At 38.2% G+C, this 16406-nt stretch overlaps 1 long non-coding RNA gene and 1 gene segment (V, D, J or C); one reads left to right on the forward strand and one right to left on the reverse strand.

The window, feature by feature from the left end:
* Nucleotides 1-16406, reverse strand: part of LOC130872023 (T-cell receptor beta-1 chain C region-like) — a 448908-nt gene that overhangs the window by 404074 nt on the left and 28428 nt on the right.
* On the forward strand, nt 1635-15301 carry LOC130872145 (uncharacterized). Its single transcript, XR_009056887.1, has 5 exons — nt 1635-1749; nt 7535-7677; nt 9417-9683; nt 14837-14977; nt 15156-15301. It is a non-coding gene; the product is annotated as an uncharacterized LOC130872145 (long non-coding RNA).

The following is a 16406-nucleotide window of genomic DNA, read 5'->3' on the forward strand; positions in this document are numbered from 1 at the left end:
TTCAACTTAAAGAACTTTGTAGTCTACAAAATTTTGTTTTTGTTTTAGTCTCATTTTTGTTGCTTTGTCATTTTGGTTAAAATTTGATTAATGGGAGCAAGAAAATTTGATGCTTTGTTCCTTGTTATAAGAAGAAAATTTTTAATAACTGTTAAATATGATATTAGCTACAAATTTTTGTCAGTAACTTCCATCAGATTGAGAAAGTTTGCATGTGTGACTGGTTTTCTTAGAGCATTTATCTTGCACAAATGCCTCCCCTCTTCCCCAGATCTGTTCCCCTCTATTTTGCCTTCACATCTCATTGTGTCCAACTCATGTTTCCAATGTGTGTGTGTGTGTGTGTGTGTGTGTGTATGTAGGACCATCCACTGGCTCATGAGACACATACTAGTGACTGAATGCCCAAAGAAAAATTGCTTACTGTGTTCCAGCCACCCTTGACTGCCGATAGCTCCTCAGCTAGATATCTCACCAGCCCCATCCCTCCCCAATCCATGCTGGAATTGTAGCTTGGTTGACTTTACTTGATCTTGTGCAAATAACTACAACTATTGTTGTTACAGGGTTGACCAAGAAAGAAATCTGGATTTATAGTTTTCTTTTTAAAAAATTACTTTTGATACACAGTTCTTCACAGATCTCAATGTGAGTCTATTTCTAAGCTCTGTTTCTTCAGTAATGAAGATTCACATAGAATTGATTGGCACAGAGTTGTTGTGATTCCTTATAATCATTTTAATGTCTGTTGCAGTGATAAAGAAATTCCATCTTGCCTCATTGGCTTGGTAGTTTTCATCTTTGCTCCCTTGTCTTTATTCCTAGGATCAATAAACCAACTAATCAGATTATGAGAATATCATCCTCTATCCTCTAACTCCTGTGGACATCAGTTCATTGACTGAAATTTCCAACTTCTGTGTTATTTTGTGGTTTCTCTCTATTGATTTTTTTGGTTTCTATGTATGGTTATATTTTCTTATTTCTTACCATATCTAATACTTTTCTTGGAGTCAAAATTATTCAAGTTTAGAAGTAGACATATTCCCATGAAATATGAAAGCAGATATGTGACAGACCACAGAGGCTATTTTTGTCTGACTGCCTTGGACTCTGTACAGCATGATCTCAGCATGTCTTGCTGATGTATCTCTTCACCAGTGGTATCTTGAAAAATGTGAAGGGCTTTATATATCTCACCCAGACTGCATCATGTATTCAGTGAGAGATTAATCTTAAAAATTATCCCCTCTTTCTATCTCATCTTTATTAAGACCTGTCAGGAGCCATTTCAGGCTTCTCCTTTCTCACATCTCACAGGGCCTTGAAGGAAAAATCTTGAGACAAGAAAACTTAAAGTTAGCCAAAACATTAGGTGCTGACCATGGAGACTCAAGCTCTGGAAAGCACCACAGAGTGTATTCATGGCTTCCTACTTATCACTAACCGCAGGTGTTCTAGCCACTGACCTTGCAACTGCCCTGCTTAGCTGCCAAACCGCCCCACTTAGTTGCCTAGCTACCGAGCCCCTCCTTCCTTTCCCCTTTTCCTCAGTTCCCCCTTGCCCTAGCTCCTTTCTGAGGAGTATATAAGACATAAAACTTGCTTCAATAAACGGGATGCCTTGACAAGGAATACTGTTTGGCGTCTGTTTCTCTCCCCCTCCCCGCATGTCAGATAGTGCCTCTTCAAGACCCTGGAGTAACTTAGGACCTGCTGGGCGAGTCAAAGACCTTCAAAGGAATTTAGGTACTGGCTTTCATTTTTGTGTCATGTTTTCTCTCATAAACTTCTTCAGGTTTCAGAGTCTATGAAAGTACAATTTGATATAGTCAGTTAGAGCTGGGCAACTCAAGCCTCAACAGTATGTGCCCAGGGCTAAGAAGATGCTCCAAATGAAAGGACAAAAATGTTTATTTCTGTGATTTTCAGGTGTATTCTATACCACACTTCTCCAAGGACAGGTGTTTTGATGTTTTTCCTACATCTGCCCAGCATTTCAGGTTTCAGACTATGCTAATATCCACAGCAATAGCCTACTCTAGTTGTTTTGGGGTGGCAAACTTCGAAAATACAACCCCAGTAATTTGCATTGACATTGATCACAGAAATTGGACTTGGGTTTTTTCTTTATTTTTCATTTTTTTTCCTTTATATTTTGGTGGGGGGGAGGTCACAAGTGCTAAGGGTGGACATGGAAAGACCGGGAAATAAATGTGTTTGGGGTATATGATGTGAAATTCCCAAATAATAAATCAAAATATTATATTAAAAAAAAAGAAATATGTTTGAATCCATGAGGTGGGTACCTAGGCTACTCAAACATACACACACACATGAATTACAGTCCCCAGAGGTTGTGCCAGTTTGAGAAACAGACAAAACATCCTATTATATTTTAAGAATTTCCATAGAAAATACATTTTGTTTGTATTTTCATGTGGTCACTACAATTGTGCTCTGAATCTAAAGCAACTGCAACACCAGTGAAATTCTGTTGTCTTCTAAATGTATTGCTTTCAGGAATAATGTCAGTTTGGATGCAGGAATCTCTTTGATAAGAAATTTATACTGAAAAATAATCTGTATACTTGAACCAATTTTACTAGATAATGGAAATACACAGAGGGAGAGAGAGCACGCCTTTACCTAGCCTGTAATGTGCCCTTCTAGAAAGGTGTAACTTCTACTCTGTGGCAATCTGTCAATCTTTGAGGCTGAATAACATAATTACATAATTTGCCACAAACACTTGCCAAAGAAACCACAATCTATCACAGAGTTATGGTAATTAATTAAATATTTTGTCTTAGAACAAGGCTCAGTTCAAACAAAGCCTGAATCTACAAGCTGTACGCATGCTGCACACATGTGTAAGGCGTGGCTGTGAATTCTGTCACAGACCCATCACTGTGAATCTGATGCGAACCTTGCCATCTGATCTGGTGAAGACACCGAGAGGCAGGAATTGCCTTTATTCATTTCAGAATTAGAATTGTGGATGACACAGTGCTAACAGTTTTTAGAATTTTGGCCTCGGGGCACTATTTTATTTTATCTAGCGATAAATCTCTCTTACAGAGAATGTGACAGATTTTCATTTAAAATTTATACTTTTGTCATCGTCACATATTTGAAGTACATTATTCATGGTTCTTCTTGCTAGCCTCCTTTGCTTACATAGACTGATATTCTGTGTAGTACAACTAGAGATTCTCCAGTCTTTTCTAGTGCAGTGAGAGCTACTCTGAAAGGATAAATTGACCTTGAGCTGCCACTCAAGAAATTAATGAGATTGATGATGTCAGAGGATAGGAGTGGACTATGGAAGGGACAATGTACAGACAAAAGTTCAATCTTTTTTACTTTTCTTATTGATTTTTACTGAACTCTACATTTTTGTCTGTTCCCCTTCAACCCTTTCCCAAGGTCCCCATGCTCCCAATTTACTCAGGAGATCTTGTCTTTTTCTACTTCCCGTGTAGATTAGATCTATGCATGTCTCTCTTAGGGTCTTCATTGTTGTCTAAAGTCTCTGGGATTGTGAATTGTAGACTGGTTTTTTTTTTTTTTTTGGTTTTTCGAGACAGGGTTTCTCTGTGATTTTGGAGCCTGTCCTGGAACTAGCTCTTGTAGACCAGGTTGGTCTCGAACTCACAGGGATCCGCCTGCCTCTGCCTCCCGAGTGCTGGGATTAAAGGCGTGCGCCACCACCGCCCGGCCTGGTTTTTTTTTTTTTTTTTTTTTGCTTTATGTTTAAAAACCACTTATTAGTGAGTACATGTGATAATTGTCTTTATGAAAATTATGTTTTCTAGCTCCATCTATTTTCCTGCAAAATTCAAGATGTTGTTTTTTTTCTGCTGTGTAGTACTTCATTGTGTAAATGTAAAGAAATGAATTTTTAAGAAAAAATTGTGTGAGGTCTTGATGCTCCCTTGCTATAGGACAGCATGATAGAATTAGGGGAAAGACTAGGAAAATAATTTCTATGAACTTTACCAAAAAAATGCACAGTTTATTTAGTTCTATTCATTTGCCTTCAGATTTCCTGGTATTCCTCTCTTTAATCACTGAGTAATATTTCATTGTGCAAATAATCATATTTTCTTTATCTATTTCTCAGTTGGGGGACATCAAAGTTGTTTCCAGGTTCTGGCTATTACAAGTAAAGCTTCTATGAACATAGTTGAGCAAGTGTCCTTGTGGCATGATTGGTACAATTAAGTATTCTTTGGGTATATGTTTAAGGGTGGTATAACTGAGTCTTATTTTAGGTTGTTTCCAAGTTTTCTCAGAAACCACCAAAATGATTTCCAAAATGGTTGTACAAGTTTGCACTCTCACCAGCATTGGAGGAGTGTAGTCGAAGACTGCTCATTCATTTCCCAGCCACCCAGACTCAGATAATCACACAGAAACCATATTGATTACAACATTGTTTGGCCTATTAGCTCAGGCCTCTTATTAATTAACTCCTTCATCTTACATTAACTCATGTCTATTATTAACGAGGCTGTGGCATACTGGTAAGGTTCCAGTGAGAAAGATAAACAGGTTATCTACTCACTCACAAGTGGATTTTAGCTGTAAAATAAAGGACAGCCATGCTACAATCCACAGATCCAGAGAGGCTAGGCAACTAGGAGGGTTCGTGGAGGGATATCCAGATCTCCCTGGAAAGGGGAAATAGAAGAGCTTTCATGAGTGGACTGAGGGTGATTCTGAATGGAAACATGAACGATCAGGTTGGGGGGATAGAGAGGGAGAATACTGAAAGACAATACTGGGAAAGGGGGCATTGCAAGGCAGGTAAAAAAAACTCATGTACGGGAATCTCCCAGAAATCTGAAAGGATGACACCAGGTTAGACCCCCTAGCAATAGCAGATACATATCCTGATCTGACCATCCCCTCTGACCAGATTGGTGCCTAAGCCAATTGTCATCAGAGAGGCTTCACCAAGCAACTGATGGAAACAGATTCAGACCCACAGCCAAACATTAGGCAAAGCTTGGGAAATCCTGTAGAAGAAAGAGAGAAAGGATTGTAGGAGTCAGAGGAGTCAAGGACACCACAAGAAAACTCACAGAATCAACTAAACTCGGCTCATAGGTGCTCAGAGAGATGGGTCCAACAACCAGAGAGACTGCATGGGACTAACATAGGCCTTCTGCATATGTTATAGTTGTCAACCTTGTTCCTCTTGTGGGAATCCTAACAGTGTGAACAGGGGCTGTCTCTGACTCTTTTGAAGGCCTTTGGGACTCTTCTCATACTGGGTTACCCTAATACATGGGGAGGTCCTTTGTCTGACTGCAATTTGAAATGTCATGTTTTGTTGATATTCATGAGAGACCTGCCCTTTCCTAAACAGAAGAGTGGTATAGGACAATTCTATACTCTGTCAATTATGCTTTAAATAAATGCTGATTGGCCATTAGCCAGGCAGGATGTATAAGTGGGATAACTAGACAGGAAGTAGATACGTAGAAAGAGGAATAGGAGAATGCTGGGAAGAAGGAAGCCCACTCCTCCCCAGTCCTGCCCAGACCACGGAAGAAGCAGGATGTGATCTGTCCCACTGAAAAAGGTACTGAGCCATGTCACTAACATAGACAAAAATAATAAGTTAATATAAGTTTAAGAGCTAATAAGAAGCCTGAGCTAATGGGCCAATCCATTTATAACTTATGTAGACCTCTGTGTAATTTCTTTGAGGGATTACCGGCTGCAGGAACTGGGCAGGACAGAAACCCCAACAAGCAGGCCCCTAATGTTACAGAAGAGGAGGAATGGATTGAGGTATGGGAACTGAACGGGGTTGGGGGGAAGGATGGTGAGGAGAGGAGGGAGGGAAAACTGCAGTTGGAATGTAAAATAAATTGTTCACTTGTTTGTTTGTTTTTAAAATGCACAGAATTTTTGAGTGAAAGGCAATTGTTTATGGATTAGGATATTTTGTGGTGAAGTAATGGACAGAAGTTTTCTATGTTCCTCAAATATGTAAGTGATAATGAAAGACAGTGAGTGGTATGTCTACTTAATAATTTTTTATTTATTATGTGGATGATCTTGAAGTGTTGCCTATATTTCCCACTAGATCTTTCAGGTGTCAGATTTTATCCTAAATATTTTTCTCTTTAAAATTTAGTTTTGAGAAGAGAGTAGATATGGATATAATTTTACTCTATATGTGTACATTCAGATTTTCCAACATCATTCAGAAATATGTTAATGTATTATTTGATACACTCATACATAAACACAAACAAACACACTGTAGTTTTATAATATTCACCGTCTCATCATTCCCCCAACTCCCCTTCATGTCACTATCCCAGCTTTGTGCCCTATCTTTTTTTTTTAAATCTTTCCTTTATATATTGTTTATAACCTGCTGAATCTAATAAGTGCTGCTCATATACTCATGGATGCGGAAACACCACCAGGAGCATGATCATTCAACCAGGGTCCACATCCTTAAAAAAAACAACTTTCTCACCCTGTCCTGGCCCAGAAACAAACTACAGGTAGTTATTCAGTAAAGGGAAGAGATTAATGAGCCCCTCCTTTGTCTATGCTAGAATGTTGAATGTCATAACCTTGTATAGGTCTTCTGCAGGTAACCACAGTTTCCATGAGTTTATGAACAGCAGGACCCAGTCATGTCCAGAAGGTACTGTTTAACCCCAGTCCTTTCTGAACTCTTCTTACAATCGTCCTGCCCCCCTTCTGAAACATCCCCGAATCTTGGCTAGGAAGATATGTGACACAGATGTTCTATTTATGGCTGAGCACTACATAGACACTTACTCTCCACACACTGACCAATTGTGAATCTCTGTATTAATCATGCCCACTATACAAAGACACTTCTCTTAGGAAGCCCAAGAGCTGTACTAATCTATGTATATAGAGATCATTTTGTAGAAGGCAGTTTGATACTATACCCGTTAAGCAAAGCAAAACTAGTTTCTCCTTTAGAGGCTAGCCATGATTCCTGGCCAGGTTTGCAGTAACATGCATGAACTTTCTTCTGTAGAGCAAGCGGATTTTGAGTCTGATCAGAAAATGGTAAATTGTTTCTCCCAATATCCTTTGTTGAAGAGGTTGTCTTTTTTCAAAAGTATGTTTTCGAAACATTTTTAAAAATTTGGTGGCTATAGCTGTGTGACTTTATTTCTGAGTTCTCAATTCTATTACACAAGACTATTCTGTTTTTGCTAGCATACTGCTCATTATCAAAATGGTGGAATGGTGCCTACTAAAAGTGTGATATTTGGTGACATTATTATTGTTGCCATGAATACTGGATGAAAGGAGAAAGACTGTGCAGGATGAGAAAAAGCACAAAGCAGACAAAAGAGAAGAAAAATGAGAGCTGGAAAGGCGGTCAGCCTCACCTGACCCAAAAGGAATTATTTCAGAATTGTCAGCCTATCACTCCTAGACTGTGAAATGCCTACTTATATGAAATCTCCTGTGATTGACACTGGCTCCAGTTAATTTCTGCTACTTTCTTCCCACACAGAACAGCACCTGCTTCCTGAGTTGGCTCCAGGGAGGGTTTGTGCGCTGAGGGGAAGGCACATTTCAGTGCTGTGGACAGACTGCTGGCACAGAGGTACAGGGCTGAGTCTCCTGCCTCAGAGGACGGGATTTCCAGGCTGCAGGGTGAGTTCGAAGGACACTCCGCTGAGAATCGATTTTTGACCATGTCTATTTGTTGAAGAACTTCTTGATTCTGAAAGCTAATCAAGAATGTAAACTCATTGTTGTTATTCTGTTTATACCAGAACACAACAGCGTGCCCCTTTTCAGGGCTACAGCTCATCTTTGCTTTCTGTTCTTTCCCTCTGACCAGATATCTTGGAGTCTGAATGACCTTGGCATTTAAAAGGCCTAGAAGAGAAGGACACAAAAGATGTGAACACAGCCCAGAAAGAACCTTGACAAGGAAAAATACTTGTATCTGGGTTGACAATTACAAGACAGGGCTTGTCATTTTGGGCTCAGAACTCACCTGCTCCCAGGAGACAAAGGGCTGTGTAGCAGAGGAGCTTTGTAGTCATGGTGGCTTAGAGGGAGGAAAAGGGTGAGGTTTTCTCATTCTTCAGCAGCAGCCTTCCTGTGACGTGACCCCTGTAGGCTCATAATTGTCACGTTCCTAATTCACGTTACTTCCCAATGTCGTTCATGGTACTTGAGGATATCTTTTACCTTAAAATGGCAAACAGAATGGGTGATATTTTTTATGTTTAAATTTATTTTCTAGGTTTAAGGCTGTATTACTTTAGTGAGAAAGTGCTTGCCTTGAATGTATGACTCAACACTGCCAGTAGACTACACAGTAATTTTGAATAGACATCTAGTGTTAAATGGAGAAATATATAAGACAAAAAATAAGAAATACATAAGACATGACAGTACACCATGTTTCAATAGCCACAATTCTGGGAATATAATAATTTAGAGTGATTATAAAAGTAGGTGATTAACTATAAAATTTTTGGTACATATATTTCTATTGTTGTCCAAAGATTGACAGAAAATTGGCTTTATTTCTGGAAGAAGTGGCTATGGAAAACCAGGTAACAGGACACAGATGAATGCACAGAAACATGAAGTGCTTTTCTCATTGTGAATCTAAGGGAAAAATAAAAGTGAAGGGGTTGCATCCAAAATAAAATACCTCCAGTGTGGCTTTAAACATATACAGATGTGACCAGAGTTGGGTATTCCCTGAGAAGTCCCCCATGAGATCATCACAACTTGATTCTGCCTTTAGAGATTTAAAATCCAGGCTGAGAAAGACTGAGGCTGATCTTTATCAGTCTGGTGAAATGATACCTGAAGAATCTGTAATCTTTAGCCAGCATCTTATCCCTGCTGTGAGTACTGCAGGAAAGGAGAGAGATGCTGGGTATGTCACAGAGAGAAGAGCACATTGCAGACAAAAGAAGAAAAGGAAATGTGTGATGTGGAAAGCAACCTTTCCACATCTGACATGGGCTGTTTCAAAGCTATCAGTTTGCTGGCCCTTTACTTCTGAAACACTCTGGCTTTTTGAGAAGCAGGCTGTAGCTCACACTGGCTCCTGTTAATTTCTGTTACTCATTTCTAGCTCACTTTATCACCTGTTTCATGGGTTAGGTCTGTGACTGGTTTGTGCGCTCAGTAAAGTGCACACTTTAGCACTGTAGACAGACTGCCACCTCAGGGGTACAGGGCCAACTCTCCAGCATCTGAGGACTGGATCTCCAGTCTGCAGGGTGAGTTTGAGGGACATTCAATGGAGAATCACTCCTTGACAAAGTCTGGTTGTTCCAAAACTTGTTGACTCTGAAACAGAACAACAATTTTAATTGTTTTCTTTCTGTTGATACCAACTAACAAATTGTGTTCTTTTCTAGGATTGCACCTCATCTTTTTTTTGTCCTGTCCCTTTGACCAGATGGCTTGCAGTCTGAGTAATGTCAGCATCAAATGAACCCGGAAAGGAGGACACAGAAGTGTTGAATACAGGAGGGATGCTGACAAAAAGGGGTTGATTCTAGGATTGCCATCTCAAGACAAGGATGGTCCTTCTGTGTTCAGGACCTACCTACCTGCTTCAAGGAGATGAAGTGCTACATAGTAAAGGAGCCTAAAATCCATGGCACCTTATAGTTAGGAAAATGGTGAGGTACTTTTTCTCTTCATCAGCAGCCTTCCTGCAACATGATCCCCTTGCAAACTCATGATTGTTCATTATTCGCTGAACTCCCTCATGCTGGCAATAGAATAGCTTTTACATGAAGTCATCAAATTGACTGGGTGATAGTTTATACATTTAAACATATTTTATACTGACCTCATAAAAATCCAGACAATCTATAAAATATTATAAAGCAGATAACAAAATAAAAACTTTGTAACAGTACCATCAGCAGTGGCTTGGTCATAGTCCCCCTAATCTCTCCTCTCTCTCTCTCTCTCTCTCTCTCTCTCTCTCTCTCTCTCTCTCTCTGTCTCTCTCAATCTCTCTCTCTGGATGTATATGTGTAAGATTTTCTATTTAGCCTAAGTTAGGCTCAAACTTCTCATCTTCTATCCTTACTTAGCATTCTAACTTTTTCAAGTTATTTTTAAAACTACATATTTGATTTTACTTACTATTACTTAAGTTCCCATCTGTGTTTTATAATTAAATGATGTCTTTAGAAAAAGTGATAGTCTAAAATGTCATGGTGTCCTAACACTGCTAGACTGTCTCTAAAAGATCACAGGATAATTTCGTGAGATAGAAAGGAAAACGAGGAAGTCTAACACAATTTAGTGGAATTTTAGAATTTTAGAAGAACCCTCCAGAGACTAGGTCAATAACAAAAATAACATAAATACACATCTCCATTTCTTAAAAATCATGATTCTGAGTTGAGGGAATGCACATTTCACCACTGTGGGCAGACCGCTGCAAAAGTACAGTGCTGAGTCTTCTGCCTCTGAGGTTTTGATTTGCAGGGTGAAGGGTGAGTTTAAGGGACGCTCAGCTCCGAATCTTCCTTTGACCAAGTCTAACTGCTCAAAAATATGTTGATTCTCATAGCAAATCAAAAAATTTAACTCTTTGTTCTGCCTTTGTTAGTAAAATAAACAGCAGGGTTTTTTTTTGTTTTGGTTTTTGGTTTTTTTGGTTTTTGCTTTTTTTTTTTTTTTTTTTTTAGGACTGCAGCTCATCTTTGACTTTTGTCCTTTCCCTTGGACCAGATGTGTTGGAGTCTGGACAATACTGACATCTAAAGAGCCTGGAAGAGAAAGAAATGGGAGATGGAAATATAGCCTGGTATAAATGTTGACAAAGATAGAGAGTTGGATCTGGGACTGACAACTTCAGTACCAGGAAGTTTCTTTAAGTTTAGGTACTACCTGTCCCCAGGAGACAAAAAGATATGGGCCATACACCCATGGCCATACTGGAGCAGTGAAAGAATAATGCAATACATTCAGTTTTGTCACCAACCTTAATGACATGTTTCCTTGGCAGACTCAACAGTTATGTTACTGTTTTATGTTATCTTCAAAATGTTCATGGTAACAGAAAAAAAAAAGTTCCCTACACAGTAACTATAATTTGTTGATGGTTCATCTACAGAAAACTATTTTATAATTGTTTTCCTAAGATAAACAGTATAGCCATATTTTGAGACATCCTAGAATCAACAAATATTAGTTTTAAAAATGCTATATAATTGTTATGTAACACTTACATTAATATTTTCTTGTAATTACTTCTTACCTATTTGGGTTTTTTTTTGTTTTGTTTTTTGTTTTTTTCGAAATAGGGTTTCTCTGCAGCATTGGAGTCTTTCCTGGAATTAGCTTTTGTAGACCAGGCTGGCCTCGAACTCACAGAAATCTGCCTGCCTCTGCCTCCCGAGTGCTGGGATTAAAGGCATGTACTGCCACTGCCTGGCCCCGTTTTTTTTGTTTTTCTTTTTAAAGAATATTTTTAATTTATACTTTGAAAGATTCATGCTTGAGGACAATGTGTCTTTCCACTTCCACTTTCAACACCCTCCCAGGAACTGCCAGCACATATTCCTCCCAATTCCATCAATTAATTGATTATGATCCCCTGATATCAGTTAGTGAGATCCCTACATTTGTGGACATGAAGTCATCCAACAGGGTATGAATACCCTTTTAATGGCCACCCACCAAAAAAAAAAAATGACTTTCCCTCCCCTGGAAGTCACAAAGTCACAATTCTCTCTCTCTCTCTCTCTCTCTCTCTCTCTCTCTCTCTCTCTCTCTCTCTCCACTAACATATCTCTAATCTTTAACTATCTCCCCTTCTTACATCATTGATCATTGTCTTTATTATTTCTTTACTTTTCTTTATTTAACATACCAATCCCAGTTCCCCCTTTCTCCCCTCTTGCACCCTCCACCTTCTCCTCTTCCTACTTCATAGGAAATGGACTCCAAAAAGGTAGATCATTCATTAGGGATTTCTCCTGGCCCCACTACTGGTGGCCACACAATACATGTGTTTCTTTATCATAATACTGGTGACATCTTGGGACAGAGCATAACATTGTAGAATATATTGAACCTACTGTCACTGCTAGACTGGCTTAATCCAGATAGTGGAGAGTGTCAGGCGTGGGGGATAGCTTGTGTACCTTTATGTGGAACTGCAGATAATGGGTGATTTTTGTAGAGTATTTTGTTAATATTCAGTTATGTAAGGTGAAACACACATGTTGCAATAGCTTGTGTCTCTACCCTCGTGCTTCCATCTATACTACATCAAGAGATTATAACCATCCATTGTTTATATATATATATATATTATATGTTGTTTATTATATATATATAATTATATATATAATTATATTTCATTGTTCTGTTCAAGGATTTCTGTGCTGACAGGAGATTGAAATAAAATTGGTTTATTTCCTGGAATAAGCAAATATGGAAAGGGATACTATGTGTGATTTAAAAGAAAGAGAATAAGCAAACAAAAACATGAAGTGTGTCACTTACTTGAGCTTAGAGGGAAACGCTAAGAGGCAGAATTTCATTCATGGTAGAGTAACATCGATATGACTTTAAGTACATGTTCACATGACTTGGATTTGGAACTCACTGAGAAAGTTATGGCTGGATTATAATGCAGCATTTGTGTTCTTGGGATATTAAGCCAAACTTAGAAAGAGTCAAGCTTACTTTAGAAACAAAATAAAATTAACATACAAATCATTGTTTTAGTATGACTTTTTCATTCTCATATATGCATTAATCATTAAACGCATTTGAAAAGTACACTGGCATTTTCTTTCCTTCTTTTTCTCACTCCCTCCCCCTCCCAAAGACCCCCTCTCATTTTCCTGTTGTACACACTCCAGTACCTTCCCATGCTTTCCTCTACCCGTTAGGTTCTTTCTTCCTGTATCACAGTTCCTTTAGTGCTTTCATGCCATATAGATACTTTAATCCTAGATTCACATATGAGAGAAAACAGGATATTTTTCTGCTTTTAAGTTAAAGCATATTTGATATTTTCATTCTAAACCTGGATAATTTTTCTTTTTACACTGATTTCTTCTTTGCATTTTTCCATTCTTCTTTACAGAATAATACAATTCTACAGTACTTATATATATATATATATATATATATATATATATATATATATATATATATAATTTCTCCACTTATCTGAGCTCTGGTCTCATTCTATACTGTGCCATTGTGAACAGTGAAGTATAAAATAAGGGTCTACAAATATCTCTCTGGTATGCTGGTGTAAATCCATGGAATTTTCCCACATAGTATATGGTGGAAATGGTTCATGATGCTTTTGCTTTCAATTTTGGGGTCCCTCCATACCAATTGCTCTACGGATGCATCAATTTGCACTCCCATCAGTAATATAAAATGATTCTTCTTCCATGTTCTTACCAACAGTTGTCTCTTGCCACCTGTCTTCTTCACAATAGCCTCTGATAACATCTCAATGTGCTTTTAATTTGAATTTCCCCGATGGCTAAGGGTGTTGAGCTCTTATATTTACATTAACCATCTGTATCTATTCTTTTGAGAATGTATATTCAATTTATTTATTCATTTGTTGACTGGATAATTGATGTGAGGCAATGTTTAACCTTTGAAACTTTTCATGGATTATAGATTAAAAATCTCCTTCAGATACACAGAAGAGAGGATTTTATCCATTTACATAAACTATCTCTTTACTCTAGAGATAACTTGCTCTTTTGCGAGAAAATTTAAATTACATGACATTCTTGGGATTATTTCCTGTGCTGTTAGAATCCTTTTTCATAAAGGCCTTCCCTGTGTTTGTATCTTGAAGTATTTTACTTCTCTTTTCCTCTAGTATTTTAAAGGTTCCAGATCTTACATTGATATCTTAGATTAATTTTGAATTGATTTTTAGCAGAGAAAGATGTGTAACTTGTTTCATTCTTATATACATGGTATTCAGTTTTCTAAGCATTATTTATTAAAAAGGTTATCTCTTTTTCTGTTTATAAATATCATGTCTTTTTCAAAGATTAGGAGGTTGTAAATAGGTGAATTTATTTATGGATGCTCTATTCAATTCATTAGTCTCCCTGACTATTTTTGCAGCTAACCTGATATTTATCAGCATGGTAGAGCAATATGTGGTTTATTTGTAATCTTGATGACCATTTTATCATCAATATTAGTAGTGGATTATTGGACAATTGCCTGTATTCTGTCAATATATTTTAAATAAACGCTGATTGGTGAGTAGTCAGGCAGGAAGTATAGGTGGGACAACTAGACAGGAAGTAGAGGCAGGTCAAAGAGAACAGGAGAATTCTGGGAAGAAGGAAGTTCCTTCCACAGTCCTAGCCCAGCCACAGAAGAAGCAAGATGTGACTGCCTCACTGAAAAAGGTACTGAGCCATGTGGCTAACACCAATAAGAATAATGGGCTAATATAAGTTGTAAAAGTTAATAAGAAGCCTGAACTAATGGGTCAATCAATTTATAGTTAATGTAGACCTCTGTGTGATTTCTTTGGGACTTAATGACTACAGGAACTGGGCATGACAGAAACTCCGACAACAGTGGATAAAGGGAAAATATTTATAGATCAAAAGATAAAATGATAAGGGACACACAGGAGGAGAAAATCGTGATGTGAAAACAACTATCTTAGTCCAGATTCTGGGCATGGGAGAACTTTTTCAGAATTCTCAGCCTATCAGTCCTTGACTTCTAGGACCTGTGAAAAACAAAGTTCTCAGCTGCTTGCATTTATTCCAGTTAATTTCTGTTATTCCTTCCAATCAAGAGCATCACCTGCTCCCTGCGTGGGCTCCAGATAGGGTTTGTGTGCTAAGGAGAATGCAATTTCATCTATCTGGACTGGATGCTAGCACAGAATACAGTGCAGAGTCTCTTGCTTCTGAGGACTGTGTTTGCAAGCTGGAGGGTGAGTTTGGGGAACATTCAGCTAAGAATCACTCACTGAATATGTCTGTTTGTTGAAAGAACTCTTCGATTCTCTAAGTACATCAAAAACTGAAATTCTTTGTTCTGGTCCTGCTGCTATCAGGAAACAGTAATATGTCCTTTTTCATCTTCTCTCTCTGTTCTTTCCTCCTGATCAGGTCACTTGGAATCTGCATAACTTTGACATCAAAATAACCTAGGAGAGAAGAAAACAGAAGATGGAATGCAGACCAAAAAGAATATTGGCAAAAATAGTCTTGGATGTGTAGTTAGCAATCTCAGGATAAGAACTGTCCTTTTATCCTGATGACTTGCCTGCTCCCAGAAGACAGAGGACTGTGCAGCAGCGGAGCCTTGAAGTGAGGATGTCTTCAAGCTAAGGAAAGGATGAGGGTCTCACACCTCACCTGCAGCTTTCCTGTGATGTGCGCCCCACAGACTCACAACTGTCATATTGCTGATCAAATATGCTAAGTTAGCAAATATGGTTGCATACCATATAGTTCATAAAACATTTTAAGTTGTCTTTTAAAATGTACAATAATCCATATTTTTCTTTTTATTAAGAATTTTTAATACAATCTTTTCTCATTTTACAAAGCTATCCCTGTTCCCCACTCAACCCTCTCCTTCTTCCTTTCCCCCATCCCACTTCTCCATTCACTCCTCAGAAAAAGTAAGGCTTCCCATGGGGAGTCAACAAAGTCTGACACTTCACTTTGAGGGAAGACCAAGGACCTCTCCCCTATATCTAGGCTGAGTAAGGTATCCCACGAAAAAGAATGTGCTTCTAGATGCCAGTTCAAGCACTATAGGTAAATTCTGATTGCACTGTCAATACCCCTACAGACTGTCCAAGCCCCACAACTGTTCCCTCATTCAGTGGGTTTTATTTGGTCCTATGCAGGTTTGCCCACTGTCAAAATAAAGCACTATACTGCTAGCAATGTCATCTTTAGAAATACTGTTTGTTTTCTTCCACTCCTCTGCCATTCCAGACTAAATTGTGATGCTTTGTCCTCCACATGCCCACTGCAGGTATTACAGTCAGTGGATACCACACTTCATGCTTTTTCTTTAATTTGTGCCTTTTTCTATTAAAAACTTGATTTATTGCTTCTTAAGTTGTCATCTTCATTTTATGATAAAACAAATGATATCTTTGAAAAGGGCAAAAGGTTGCTATATCTTAATATAGAGGCACTGCAAAACTACCTTGATCTAGACAACAAGATAACTTCATGAGGAGATAGGAGGCTAAAGGGGGACTCTGATATATTCTAAAATGGCACTCTCTGGTGCCATGTCAATAAATAAAACAAAATAAAATAAAAAAGTCCCCTCCAAGTATCAATAATCATGATTCTGGAAATACAATACAATAATACAATTATTAAGGCACATGATAA

Source organism: Chionomys nivalis, chromosome 1 (genome assembly GCF_950005125.1).
Source record: "Chionomys nivalis chromosome 1, mChiNiv1.1, whole genome shotgun sequence".
NCBI lineage: Eukaryota > Metazoa > Chordata > Mammalia > Rodentia > Cricetidae > Chionomys > Chionomys nivalis.